This window comes from Hetaerina americana, unplaced genomic scaffold (genome assembly GCF_022747635.1).
Source record: "Hetaerina americana unplaced genomic scaffold, ioHetAmer1.1.p SCAF_3, whole genome shotgun sequence".
Classification (NCBI taxonomy): domain Eukaryota; kingdom Metazoa; phylum Arthropoda; class Insecta; order Odonata; family Calopterygidae; genus Hetaerina; species Hetaerina americana.
In genome coordinates this window covers 75,494,143-75,507,377 of record NW_027286874.1, presented here as the reverse complement: position 1 = coordinate 75,507,377, position 13,235 = coordinate 75,494,143, and positions in this window count along the sequence as shown.

The following is a 13,235-nucleotide window of genomic DNA, read 5'->3' as shown; positions in this document are numbered from 1 at the left end:
TGGCCACAAAGAAAATTTTAATTGGCAAAATACTGCAAATAAAATGTTTCCTTCGAAGCATAGAATCTTTTGTTCAAACCAATTAATGTGGAGGAAATAGATAACAAATGGTACAAACTCCCGTATTATGGACTGATTTCACAAAAGTTAGCCAACCTCTCTCCTAGGGAAAATTTCGAATAGATTTTTACAATCCGATTAACTTAAAATCATTCTTGAATACTACAAAAGACTAAATTGTGAGTTCCTACTTCATTCATTCCATTATTCCACGAAAATTATCGTTTCATCTATGAATATTTTTCCTCTAGCTTCTACTATAAATATTTCTTCACAGAGTTCTCGAGTGAATTTGGCACATCAATAAAACAACCGGAAAATCTTCCTTTTCAATTAATTAAAAAATAAATCTAAAGCATTCATCAAATTTGTACTCATTCCTTCCATGGCATACGTCACTTACCATTGCCCTGTCACAGGTTTACCACGAGTTAACCTAATGTTACACGAACGGATGAACGTAAATCCTGCTTCCGTAATTATCGCCGACGCCTATTTTTCAAAAAAGTTTAAAATCGAGATACCAGCCTGAAAGTAATTTTAACTGAGTTGCCCTCATTAATGGGTCAGTCGACACAAATTTGTTTTGACAGGTTACTGAACTGGTGAAAAAAATATCTCAATTAGCACAGCTGCTCTTCAAAATTTTATCTTGAAAATAGCTCCAGTGAGTTCTCAAAGTCTTGAGACGATTGAGGTCGAGATGTAGTCGAAGGAATTCTTCGGAGTGCATAATTACCTTTCCGTACTGGAGTAGTTCATGACCAGGGGCGCGATCGATGCTCTTTTTTTTCTGCTCGCACGTTTTCCCCATATCGCTATCCATAGCAAGATATTTCTCTTAAGCATAAGTTTTTTGCGATCATGAATACTTCCTCCCGACTCCAATGATCCGTGGAATCGTCTTATTCTGGGTATGTAGACCGAAATTTAAATGTTGTTGAGGGCAGCGCTTTCGTTATCCGTTGCGATTGTAACTATAAAGATGCGTTGCGCTGGTGAAGATCCGCTTTCTAGCCACTAGCTCAAACAATAAGTGCCGGTCCACACCGAATGTAAGATTAAGGGTTTAACTCAAGAAATTTGTAGTTAAGGATAAGGGTGAGAACGGGACCGTTAATGTTATTTAAGTCTTGAATAACTTAACGTAACAAAGATGGTCCATGTTCCAATCTGAAGTCCCTAAAGTTAACCCAAATACGGGCGAAAAGATTTTTTTTACGAGTTCTTCAGTCACGTGCGATCACAAATGATGGTCCAGTGTTCACGAGAGACTAAAACGTACGATACTGATATTAAAACTGGGAATATAAAAAATTGAGGCGAAGATAATTGAACTCGTAAGGGAAGCACTGTTTCGTTACGATGAAAAGGGATGGTGGCTTCGAGTGTCAAAGAAAATAAAGCGAACTGTTGATCGAGATTGGATCGAAACCCTCTGAATTATATAGTCGTAATTTCATAAGTATTCCCTTAAATAATATTTAGTGCTCATATACCCCCTGTTTCAATTTAAATATGAAGTAATATAGCTAGTTATACCTTCTGCTTCATTCAGTTTGAAAACTGGAGTCAATGCTAGGTTTAGTTCTATAGGTAGGACGTACGGAATATGTTTCCGTCATTTTGCATTATTTACCGAGTAAAATAATAAATTTATTTTGGCGACTTAATTAATTAGATAAAAGTATTTGAGGCGAGGAGCAAGTCCGTTGGAGAGAGGAATGGGAAAGTGATAAAAGGTCGGAGAGGGGAAAAGTGACCAGCCTCAATTCACTCTGTAAATAATATAAGGCTCTATCCTTCTTAAAAGATCATATCGCTCGAGAAGTCAAGAATGTATGTAACGGTGTTCTGTGTAGGCCAGGTCATGCATGTGTCGGGCGGGAATAAATTACCCCGGGGGCAAGGGGAGGAATAGGGGCGAGAGAGAAAGAGAGAGAGCAAACTTCGCGCCCTTGAGTTTCCTTAGGTTTCTGAGACGAACGGATTGATTCTTCTCATTCTCATTCTTCCCCCCTCAAAGGATATCCCTTCAGAAGCAATCCTCACCTCATTAGAACAACAACCCTCGTCCCCTTCAGCATCCACTGGGATACATGGAGTTCCCTTCTTCCCTTTGGGGGAAGTTTTTGGCTTTAATCAAATTAAACATTAATATTACCTATAAGCACAAAACTTTTACCACTTAAAAATTACATGTGGTCATACACGGTCTACTATTTCAGAAAACTTGCTGATCCTGAAGAATAAAACAACAAACCGCAGTGTGCGTGGCAGATGCAACAAGTATATGTATGCACACAAATAAATATGTATCTATGCACATTCTACTATACATATATATGTATGTATGCATACATATCTTTATGTATATATACGAGGGTCATCCGGAAAGTAGTACCCGTTCGTGAAATAAAGACACAAAAGTAAATATTAACAAACATAAAAAATTTTATTTGAAAGAGGATACTTTAAACTACTTCTCAACATAATCTCCAAGCAAATTAAGGCATTTGTCATAACGTGTGACAAGTTTCTGTATTCCTGCTGCATAGTCCTTCGCCGCCAGCTCATTGAGATACGCGAGGGACCCATCTTGCACAAATTTTTGCATAATGCAGATGGTGTTTAACAATTTCATGAACAATTGTTCGAGAAACATTGGGAAAATGCTCACAGATGTCATCAATTGTGACGCGCCGATCGTTCCTCACGAATTCGTCAACTGAGCTCACCAGTTGGTCTGTAATGACAGACGGTCTCCCCGAACGCTCATCGTCGTGTGTGTTCCCCCTCCCCATGTTGAAGTTGCGACACCACCGCCGAACAGACGACTCGTCCATTACATTGTCTCCATACACCTCCTTTAATTGGCGATGAATATCACATGGGCGAACGTTTCTTGCATTGAGGAATTTAATCACTGCCCTCACTTCACAACTGGCGGCGTTCTCAATTTTTTTAAACATTGTAAACAATCACAGAAACAACACAGGCAATGCTAGCGTCACGCAACTTGGCTCAGAGAAGGCAGACAAGCCACTGAAGCTATCTGACCTCGTCCAGCGGCTACTCGCGTCGTCAGCACTTCATGCGGCACGAACGGGTACTACTTTCCAGATGACCCTCGTGTGTGTATATATATATATATATATATATATATATATATATATATATATATATATATATATATATATATATATATAATTGTATACATACATATAGCCCTTACTCTGTACCGTCTTAGCGTGATGTGTCACCAAACAAACAAATTAATAAATTAATTTTCAGATTAAAAAAAATATATATATTTTTTTTATATAAATCTGAAAAAAATCTATTGATTTGCTTGTTTGGCGACATATCACGCTAAGATGGTACAGAGTAAGGGCTTCTATTTTTTTTCGTAAATAAGGTAAAAAGACAGAAAAGTAACATAGTAGACTAGGTCTGATTTGGGTATATGTTACTAGAGATTCTTCAGATCGAAAGAATCGATTTCTGAAAAATTATATACGCACAGGCATCAAACCATAAGCTAACAACAAGTCACTATAAGCCTCCCGTTCTTGAACTCCACGAATTTCATCGTTGTCAAATTATATATGGCCCACCATCTTTGCACTAAAAATACTAACCCATCTTTGCTGATATTGTGACATAACGATGAGGAACGATGCTTACAAATGAAAGCTCTCAGCGTACGAAGATACGGAGACCTGGAATAAGGAAATAGGACAACTTCGTTGAAACCTTACAGGGAAGATATTCGAGGTTAGCGAAAGTAGTCTTCATAGAGATTTAATCCGGAGGTTCATTCGTATCCATTAATATATTTCATTTCAGCTTTCTCGAAAATGTCAAATTGCGATTATTTGCCGGAAGTTAGGCATTTATAATACGAGGAGGAAGGTTTTTAGGAAATTGAATCTGAAAGGTTTTTTTCGGGAAGGGGTGTTTAATATTCGATAATTTAACCACGGAATTAAATTAAACACAATCCTTTTAATTTTTATGATTGTATGCCTTACAGGTATGAAAAGGTTTTCGACATAAGCTACTGGGTCAACAAACGAATAAGTTGAGCTATATGTGAAAAGGAAAGTTTAACGTTATACTAAGAAGAAGAAAATATTGACGAGCGGAAATTTTCGCGCAAAAATCGAGGAAAAATGATGTGTGTAAAATCCAGTTACTTTAAATAAAAGCGAGAATGAAATATTGGCCAAGATATTCGCAATTTGAATAAATTCTACCGTTTTCGTTTAAATGAATAAACTGTAATCTAACGAAAGTATTCTTTGTATGGGATACGAAAAATTTTGATATCTTGAAAATATTCCAAATATCTCGTAAATTATAATTTCTAAACATCTACCGGACGATAATTTTAAATTCTGTTTTAATAAATCAATTTATTTAGGGCTTTTTAGTGCCATATTCTTGCATGTTCATGTGATGGTGGTGTTTCGCATTATTGCTTGTTGTGTCCTGGCTTGCGTGTTGTTGGATGGCTTTCGTGCTGCATCCCGGGGTGCAGTTGTTTGTTGGTTTATGGTATATGTGTTTGCATGAGTGTTGGATGGAGGGATTTTTGCATGAGTGTGTGCGCTGCTGTGGGTTTAATTTTCCATGTTGTTGTTTTGCATGTGGTATTGTTCCTTTTTACGGTTGGTGACCTAACACCCCCCGCCACACGCCCTTGCGGCAGCTTGCGGGATATTCTGTAGATGTGGATATTTTCAATAGGCATGAAAAGCTAGAGAAAAATTCTTCGTAGTTATAGGGAAACTTTTACAAATGACCCATTACAGGGAATGAGACATATAATACTTTCATAGATACATTCATAGATATGTTTAATAATATTTAATATAAATATGTTAAAATATAATAAATATTATCTATTGTATGATAGACTACATACAGTTTTATATTTATTCATTTAAGAATATATTAATATTGGCTTTGCCCACTTTTTTTACATGGTCTAATATTGGTGTGCCTTTAAATCCTTTTTTCTTCATATCGTATGTCACGGCTCTATCCAAGCAAAAACTTAATATTTTTTTGCTTGAATTTCTATGGCAAAAACCCGATTTTTCCCAGTTCTAATAATGTGCAATTTTAACGAAAGGCCGACTGACAACTATTTTGGTACGCGCAACTAGATGTTAGGTATATTAACACAAAGTAAGCATATTTCATTTTTCTCCTAAGAAAAAGATCACAAATCTGACCTGTACCGAGTCCAAATTCAAAAGAAAAGCTGGATTTTTCTTTATACATAAGTTCTCTTCCCTATAGGCATTGAAACGAGTCGTATGAAATATATGAGCAGAAACACTTGTGGTTTTCGTTCATATAAGATGTTGTTTCTAGCATGTCTTGATTGAAAAAGTGGAGCTCATGGGGTTTTCTGAGAGAAGTCAATTATGGACTAAGGACCTTGTCAGTTTTTCTACCAGGGATGGCATCACGGAAGACAGAAGTACGAATTTGATCAATTTATGTAAGGTGGACGATGGAAGACCTGATTCAGGCGGCCATTAAGACATAATATATAAAGGAGCAAAAAATGAAATTGAAAAGTGGCTCTGTTGAGTGAGATAATTAAATTTTTAATGGAATCAGGATAGTCGGAGTTTCTCGTAACGTAGCAACACAAGCCAAAGATTCTCTTCGTAGCGGATGCTGATCTCGAAATTTTATCCACCAGGCGGCCGGTTTTGTGCCTGGATTTTGCTTAGGTTTATGAGACGGGCCCATTGAAGTTTTAGAAAAGGGAAATTCTGCGTCATCTCCATTTCTTGTTAGTATTAATACCGGGATACCTACCTTAATTTCCTGCAGAAAAACGGAATAACGATACCTACTGGAAGCTGGAAAAAAATTACATCATCAAGAAGGTCATGGTAACCAAAGAAGGGTCACCGCAGCTTCGACTCGTCGCAGTCTTCAATTAAAATACGCCCTAAATTTTACGTTTTTTTTCATTCAAAATTATCGCGGTAAAGCCGTATTGGAGTGAGTAAAGCACTCAAATCTACAGTAAACATTTCACAGCAAAACATCACAAGCGAAAAGCGCTTTTCTGGATACCATTGTAGTGAAAGAAACAGCATCTGCAAATCTCACACACCTCATTGTCCTCAGTTCAAAATGTGTTCATGTTCTAAGGTCTCCTGATTTTTCTGCCAAACCACGTACACCAGAAAGTAGCAACTTCTGTAACTTCTCAACACAACCTCCTGGTTGACATTCACATTGTTTTATGTATTATCGACGCCATGATTTCATATCCGCCGAGTATGCTTCTGAATAGGTCCCTTTTTGCCCTCCTGAAAAACCGACTAGGTCGTGGCCGAGGCTTCTTGGTTCCTTTATCACGTTAAGACGCTCGGTCTTCTTTGAAATATCGCACTCACGAAACCACATCCATAACACAATCAACTTATAATTCATACAATTGGCAATGAATTTCGACGAGTTTTGAGAAATTACAGGCATACTTATACCTGTATACTTAACTTTCGTTTGGGTCTAAATTGGTTGAATAATGCATCCCTCCAAATAATCAACTCAATTGCATTCTATCTATATTCCTCTTTAAAACTTTGGCCAAGCTACCAATTTACCTCAATTTTTCTATTCCCATGAAAACACGCATTGTCTTAATAGCCCCGTTTTCTTCTCACCCGGAGTAATTTTTGAAGAAAGCCAACTCAATTCCGCTTTAGAACTAAAAACTTTCCCGCGTGGAGAAAATAACATGCATATGTAACCATACAAGTCTAATAAATCTGCTAAATAAACTTTCGCAATCCGGAAAGGTCAACCTACTTGAGTGTAAAACGGTGTGTTTCGATGGCTTCATTCTGTCGTGGATAATAAAACGAGATCCTGATGTAGCACATGTCATTATATTTAATATACACACACACAATGTTCATCTCCAATCAAATCAGATCACTTCCTTAACAAATATTTAATATGGCTATGCAACCGCATACAGCTGGGCAAAGAACAAGCGATGACATAACAGGAAAAGTAAAGATTAGATTCGATCATAGCGATCACATCACTGCAACATGCCAGTGATGTAAAACTCAAGGCTGAAAACAATTTGAACATCCGAGAGCTCAATTTAATATGTACCTAATTGCCCGTTGCTGATATAAAATTTATCTCCCACTTCTATCTTTGTCTGGATCATCATTTCCGTTGTGTTGGTATAGATTTCGTCGATTTGGGAGGGAATTAACATCATGGGATCGTAATCCGCCTGAGTATTTTGAATGAAACAAAAATACTAAGCAAATTGAGTGATTTGGAAGTGCCTAATTTCGTCTTACCTTCGAAATTGACTTCTGTTGGCACCACTGATGAGATATTTAAAATTAAACCTAGATTTAAATTCAAAACATCCGAATAGGTCGTCAAATTTAGAACGGCATAACAGTGAAATCGGTTCTCACTGGAGGGGAGGAAGCGTCCGACGGCTGTCAACTTCAACCACCCTTTCAGATTTTTCTCCCTCTATCACTAACAAGGCTATGGAGGTACGTGAATCACTAGGTGGAGCACCGAGCCCGGTTCGATTCTGGGAGATACCTCAGGGCATCCCAGCTCTACCCAACCTGCGTGATTTTTCGGGTACCAGACCTTCCTGGGAAATCATAGGTGGGACAGGGAAAGGAACTGCCACCCCCTCACTTATCACCCGACTAATATGTGAATATATCACGGCGTTAGACTTAGTAATAGATGAGATCTACCCATCAAAACGACCTTCGGGTTGATAACTATGGTATGTGTGTACAAATTAATATACATGTGTGTATATATATAATATTATATAAATAAATTATGTATATACATATAATCATGGTGTTTGTGTATATAAATATATATACATAAAACCATAAACAGTAATCAACCCGAAGGTCGCTTTGGTAGGTGATGTTAGAGTTCACCCAATACTAAGCCCTATACGGCGTGTGAAATTCACTTATCAGGGTAGGGGGGCCAGTTCCTTTCCCTGTGCCGGTTATGGTTTCCCAGGAAGATCTGTTACCCGAAAAATAACATAGCTTTGGTGGAGTTCAGGTACCCGGAGAGGCTTGCCCGTGAATCAAACCCGGGTCCGGTCAGTATTCCAACGCTCTACCCCTGGATTACCGCAACCCACTCAAATATATTTATATAAATATACCAGTAATATATATATATATATATATATATATATATACATAATATTAAAACATATATATATATATATATATATATATATATACCAGTATTATAGGTGTATATGTTACCGGTGATCTACCAGTTAGGTAGGTTTTGGACGGACAGAGCCTATTACAACGATATATTTACTTCCGCCTCCTAACAAAAACAATCCAACATCCGACATTAAAATAAGGACATTCTCCCCTTTAAACAGTATTCAACATCCCATTGTCAATCAAAAGGCTCTGCATTCATTTATCCTTCCTCTACTTTAGATTTTACAGATACGTGCAAGTCCAGCGTGCAGATTTCCGAGATTGGTGACCGGAGAACCCGGGTTCGATTTCTGGGGTTGATGCCTCTGGACCCCCTCATCTCCACGCAAGCTGTGTGATTTTTTGGGTTTATGATCTTCCTGGGGAAGCACAGGGAGATGTAGTTAAAGGAACTGTCTTCTTTAGTAACATGTTGATGTGTGAAATTCACACGCCATATCAAGCCGCCCTCCGGGTTTGATAAGTGATTTTTTTTAGTTTGAAATAACCGGGTATAGGGGAAAACTTTTAAGAAATCGTCCACTATCAAAATGATATCGGGGAATTCATCCCTTGTCACCGCAACGTTTCACCAGCACGAAAGCTGCCCCGAATGACTTCATCGTCTTCTCCTCAAACCCCACCCGGAACCTTCATGAAGCCTGGAACCCGGAACCTGGAATGTGTAACACGAGCAAGGTGGCCCAAGGGGCCTGCTAAACAGTCTCGGGTGACAAGCGATGAGGATTGTCATTTCGCGAGGCAGGTGGGCTCCCTTTTAAGTTCTCATTCAATAATGCACGTGACTAGAATATACCGGCGCCGGAGGAAACGACGAAGAAGCGGCCGCCGGAGACGGGTGGGACGTCGAATCGTGCGATACCCCGCCCCCCTTCCCCCCGTATCGCCGTTCCAACCCCGTGAAGCATTGTCATCCCCTCTTCTCCTACTCCTCCGCCCCCTCTCAGCCCTCAACCGTCACGCCGATCGAGCGTCACGCGAAGGCACGGCCGCGTCTCCGCACGTGAATGGGGACCGGGCGCACGCCATCGGGGGGAGGCCGGCTTGCTTGCTCCCCTGCCCTTAATCTCGCTGGTTGGAGGTTCGCCCTGAACACAGGCGCAAATTGAGCACGCAAGGCACCCCAACGGGTGGGGAGACGCGAAGAAGAAGTATCGATGCGTTGACATTTACGATATTATTATTATTATTTCGATACCACGCTCTTTTGTACTCGATACATTTCTCTCGGTCATTCGTTCGTTCGACAGCACTCTTAACTTGTCACGGAAACGGCCCCTAAAGGTTATTTTAACCTCTTTTGGTCGCCAATCTTTGTCAGCGTGTTTTTCTTTTTGGTTGATGGAATCAACTGGGCTGGTGATCTTTAATGTTCGGATGTTGCTAGTATGGTGAAGGCACAAGAGGCCCAAAGGACCGAAACTGTAGTCGTTTCCTTTTAGTAATATTGGCAATTAGTTTAATTTGCAGCTTGATTGGTGTCCGGGTGTTGAATACGAATGATCCAGTTATCGACGCGAAGGTTAGTTTAATAGACGAAAGTAGAACTCACCTAGTACAAAGCTCAACGGCGTGTGAGAACCGCACATCAGGTTGATACCGGGGGTGGAGGGCAGTTCTTGGAGGGCAGCCCGGGGGGCAGCCCGGGGCCATAAACACTAGACTACAACGTCCCCGAACGAGAGTGATAATTCTTAAAAACTCCGCTTGACTTTAAATGAAATATACATATCTGAAATTTGGTCAACTCCATTAGAATGGAGAGTAGAAAAAGGAGAATAGTTTATACTTTTCTCATAATTTCGACTCGTCATTCCGATCCATAATTCTTCCTCTTTCCTAAGAACTTTTGAATCTCATAATGTTCCCAACCGAATAAAATTAATCGGTAGAACTATAGCTTAGGTATTATCCTGCATTAATGGTTGATCATTTTATGGTTAATAACAATAAACCAATAAAAAACCAACACCGTCCTTTGGACACACTAGTTTTATTTCGATACTTATAACGAATCGAGTATCGATACATTAACTTCGATACCGCATCTCTAAAATGATGGGGGGGGGCGGTAGTCTCCCGACCCCCTCCAACACGAGCCAACCCCCAATTCGCCTTCGAGAAGTGAAACCGCTTCTCTTCCTCCTCCGCCTTGCCCACTTTCTCACGGGTTCCCAGCATTCAAGGTCGTCACCGTTCCTCTTCTCCCCTTTCGGAGTGGGCGGGAGAGGGGATTGACTCCTCTCCACATCCTCCAAGGAGAAGGGGACTGAGGACGTCGTCCTCTTGACTGACTTAGTACACAAACGCCACCAACACACCACGACAGCTGACGACGCGAGATAGGAAGAAGAACGGGGAGGAAGGTCACCCACGCGCGCACGAGCCGTTAATTCCATTCCCTCCGGCCCCCGGAGCGCCGGAGCCGATGAGGGTCGAAAGCAAATTGTTCTCAAAGGGGGATTTTAAAACTCGAGAACAGCATTACTGGGGGAAGGAAACCTTTTCCGTTTTTACTGTTGTAGCATGCGGCACTTGACAGCTGTTGGCTGTTGCCTGCAGTGACCCTTTTACACCGAGGCCACGACCTTCCTCCTCATTCATGAATGACATACTGACGCCAAACAAATACGACTGCTATCTGGGCTTCCCTACTTCACGATCGACATTAAAATTAGCGTGAGGGCTTCGATGCAGACTTTTCGAACGCATCGATCGATGCTCCTTGAATGAATTTATTATTCATAATTTTCAAAATAATTATTTATTTATAATTTGCGAACTGAGAGTATTTTCATATCTTTCTTTTCCTACGGTAAAATTTTAGTACCCTTGAACTCAGCAACGCATGTACCCCAAATGAGACCAAACGCGTTTTTTTTCGTCTTATTTTCTCGGCCCACTTGCGTGGTTTTCTCCTCTATTTAGAAGTCAGTCAATTAAAATTAAAGTCGATTAATTCGTACCTCGTAGTGGTAGTAGTATTTAGGGTAGGCGACCGACAGCTAAGGTCATTTGTGCCATTAGAGATAGAGAGGAAAGGGTGTGGGTGGAGAGAAACCCAGCGTCGGCATAAGCCTACTTTTTACGAAAGACGCCAAGGAGTCCCCAGCTTAACATCCCATCCGACGAACGGCGTACTCACTCAAATTGCCCTCCACAAAGCACTTCAAGTAGGGATCGAGATACAAAACACCATGGAGGACAGAAATTCAAGTCAGACGAGGAAGTGCAAGAAGCAGTCGTCAGTTGGCTTTGTGACGCGGCGGGAGAAAGGTACGACGCCGGTATTAAAAAGCGGGTTACAAGGATGCAAAAAGTGATTGATCGTCATAGCTACTATGTAGAATCATAGCTAAATGCTCAGCCTTTCCTACGATGCACACAAAGTTGAGAATAAATTTGATTTTTCATGAAAAAAATAGGAGACCTTAATTTTCGAATCGCCCTCGTGAGTGTGTGTGTGTGTGTGCATATATATATATATATATATATATATATATATATATATATATATATATATATATATATATATATATATATAATATAACATTTTTTAATACTTCGTCCACTCACGTATTTTTTATCACAATATTAGGTACATGATATAACTAAGAAACATACGTTTAAGTATAAGCTTTAGTCTATAATATTTCAATGCAAAACAAAATGAATAACATTTCAAAAATCTTTTTACTTTAAAAAGTGGGCACGGGGGGTAATAAAAGCAGGGGTGGGGCCGCATGCAACTCGCGGGTCGTGTATCAGTGTTCTACGCCGTACCCACTGTAAACATATAAGAGCTATTCTAGTTTCCTATACACCCCCGGTAAAGACGAACGGTAGTGGCTACTCTCCAAGCGGCAATTATGCGTCGGGAGCATGCTCTCTTTGTCGCATAAATCACAAAGCGAGAGTATCATTCCGAATCCTAACCATTACTTTCGAGCGAGCAATAAAATTGGTTTCTCACCCATGACGGCAACAGGAAGCAACGGTAGTGTTTCTGCAGTATGAGACGTCCCGACTGCTCGCTCGAGGCAACAGAGATCGGTTTAGAAATCGCGTTGCGTCTTGTTGCTTTGGTGCCGCAATAATGCATCAAGCCGTCTTCTCACTCCCCATTCGTGGTTTACATGTACATTACGTGTAATGTAGGAAACTGACAAATCTTGCGCCATTTATTACCGTCTCTAGACTCGGTATGTGCAAATTACCAAGACTAGTAAACGGACTTCTTGCTTTACAATACGAGTCATAGTATCCGAAAAATTACAAGGCATTAGATGCAACTTGGTTGGGGAAGGGTTGTTGCCAATGCCACCGGGAATCAAATCCGGTTGTTCCCAGACAGTAGTAGGACCTCTACCCACAAGAATGCCACGTCCTTATTTTTTCCATTACAATAATCAATATTTCTTAAGGTAGTGACAAAATTGGAATACTGCTTGTTGTAAATTTGAATTTAGAACAAATATATCTTTAATTAACGTCGATAAAGAAATGTTATGTCCTTGGGGATGTTGGATCGTGAGTGCAAGAGTAAATGTGCCACCTTAGTTCATTTATCAATGATAAGTGAATGAAAGGTAATGCAACACCCAGTTATGCCAATTTCGTCAAGAGATATAATGTTAATATACAGTTTTTTAGCAGTCTAAGAGGTTATTATTAATTTTTAAAACGTGCCCTAATACTTATTTTTCCATAGTGAGGTACTATTTCGTGAAACTAAGCGATTTGGTGAGTTTTTTTCCACAAATAAATTGATATAATTGAATTAAAGATGGGGAGGAAAATTTATTTATTCAGAAATTACGAATCTCACATGACTGAACACATTATATCAGTTTTTTGTGAGAGCTACATGCATCTTTGCAA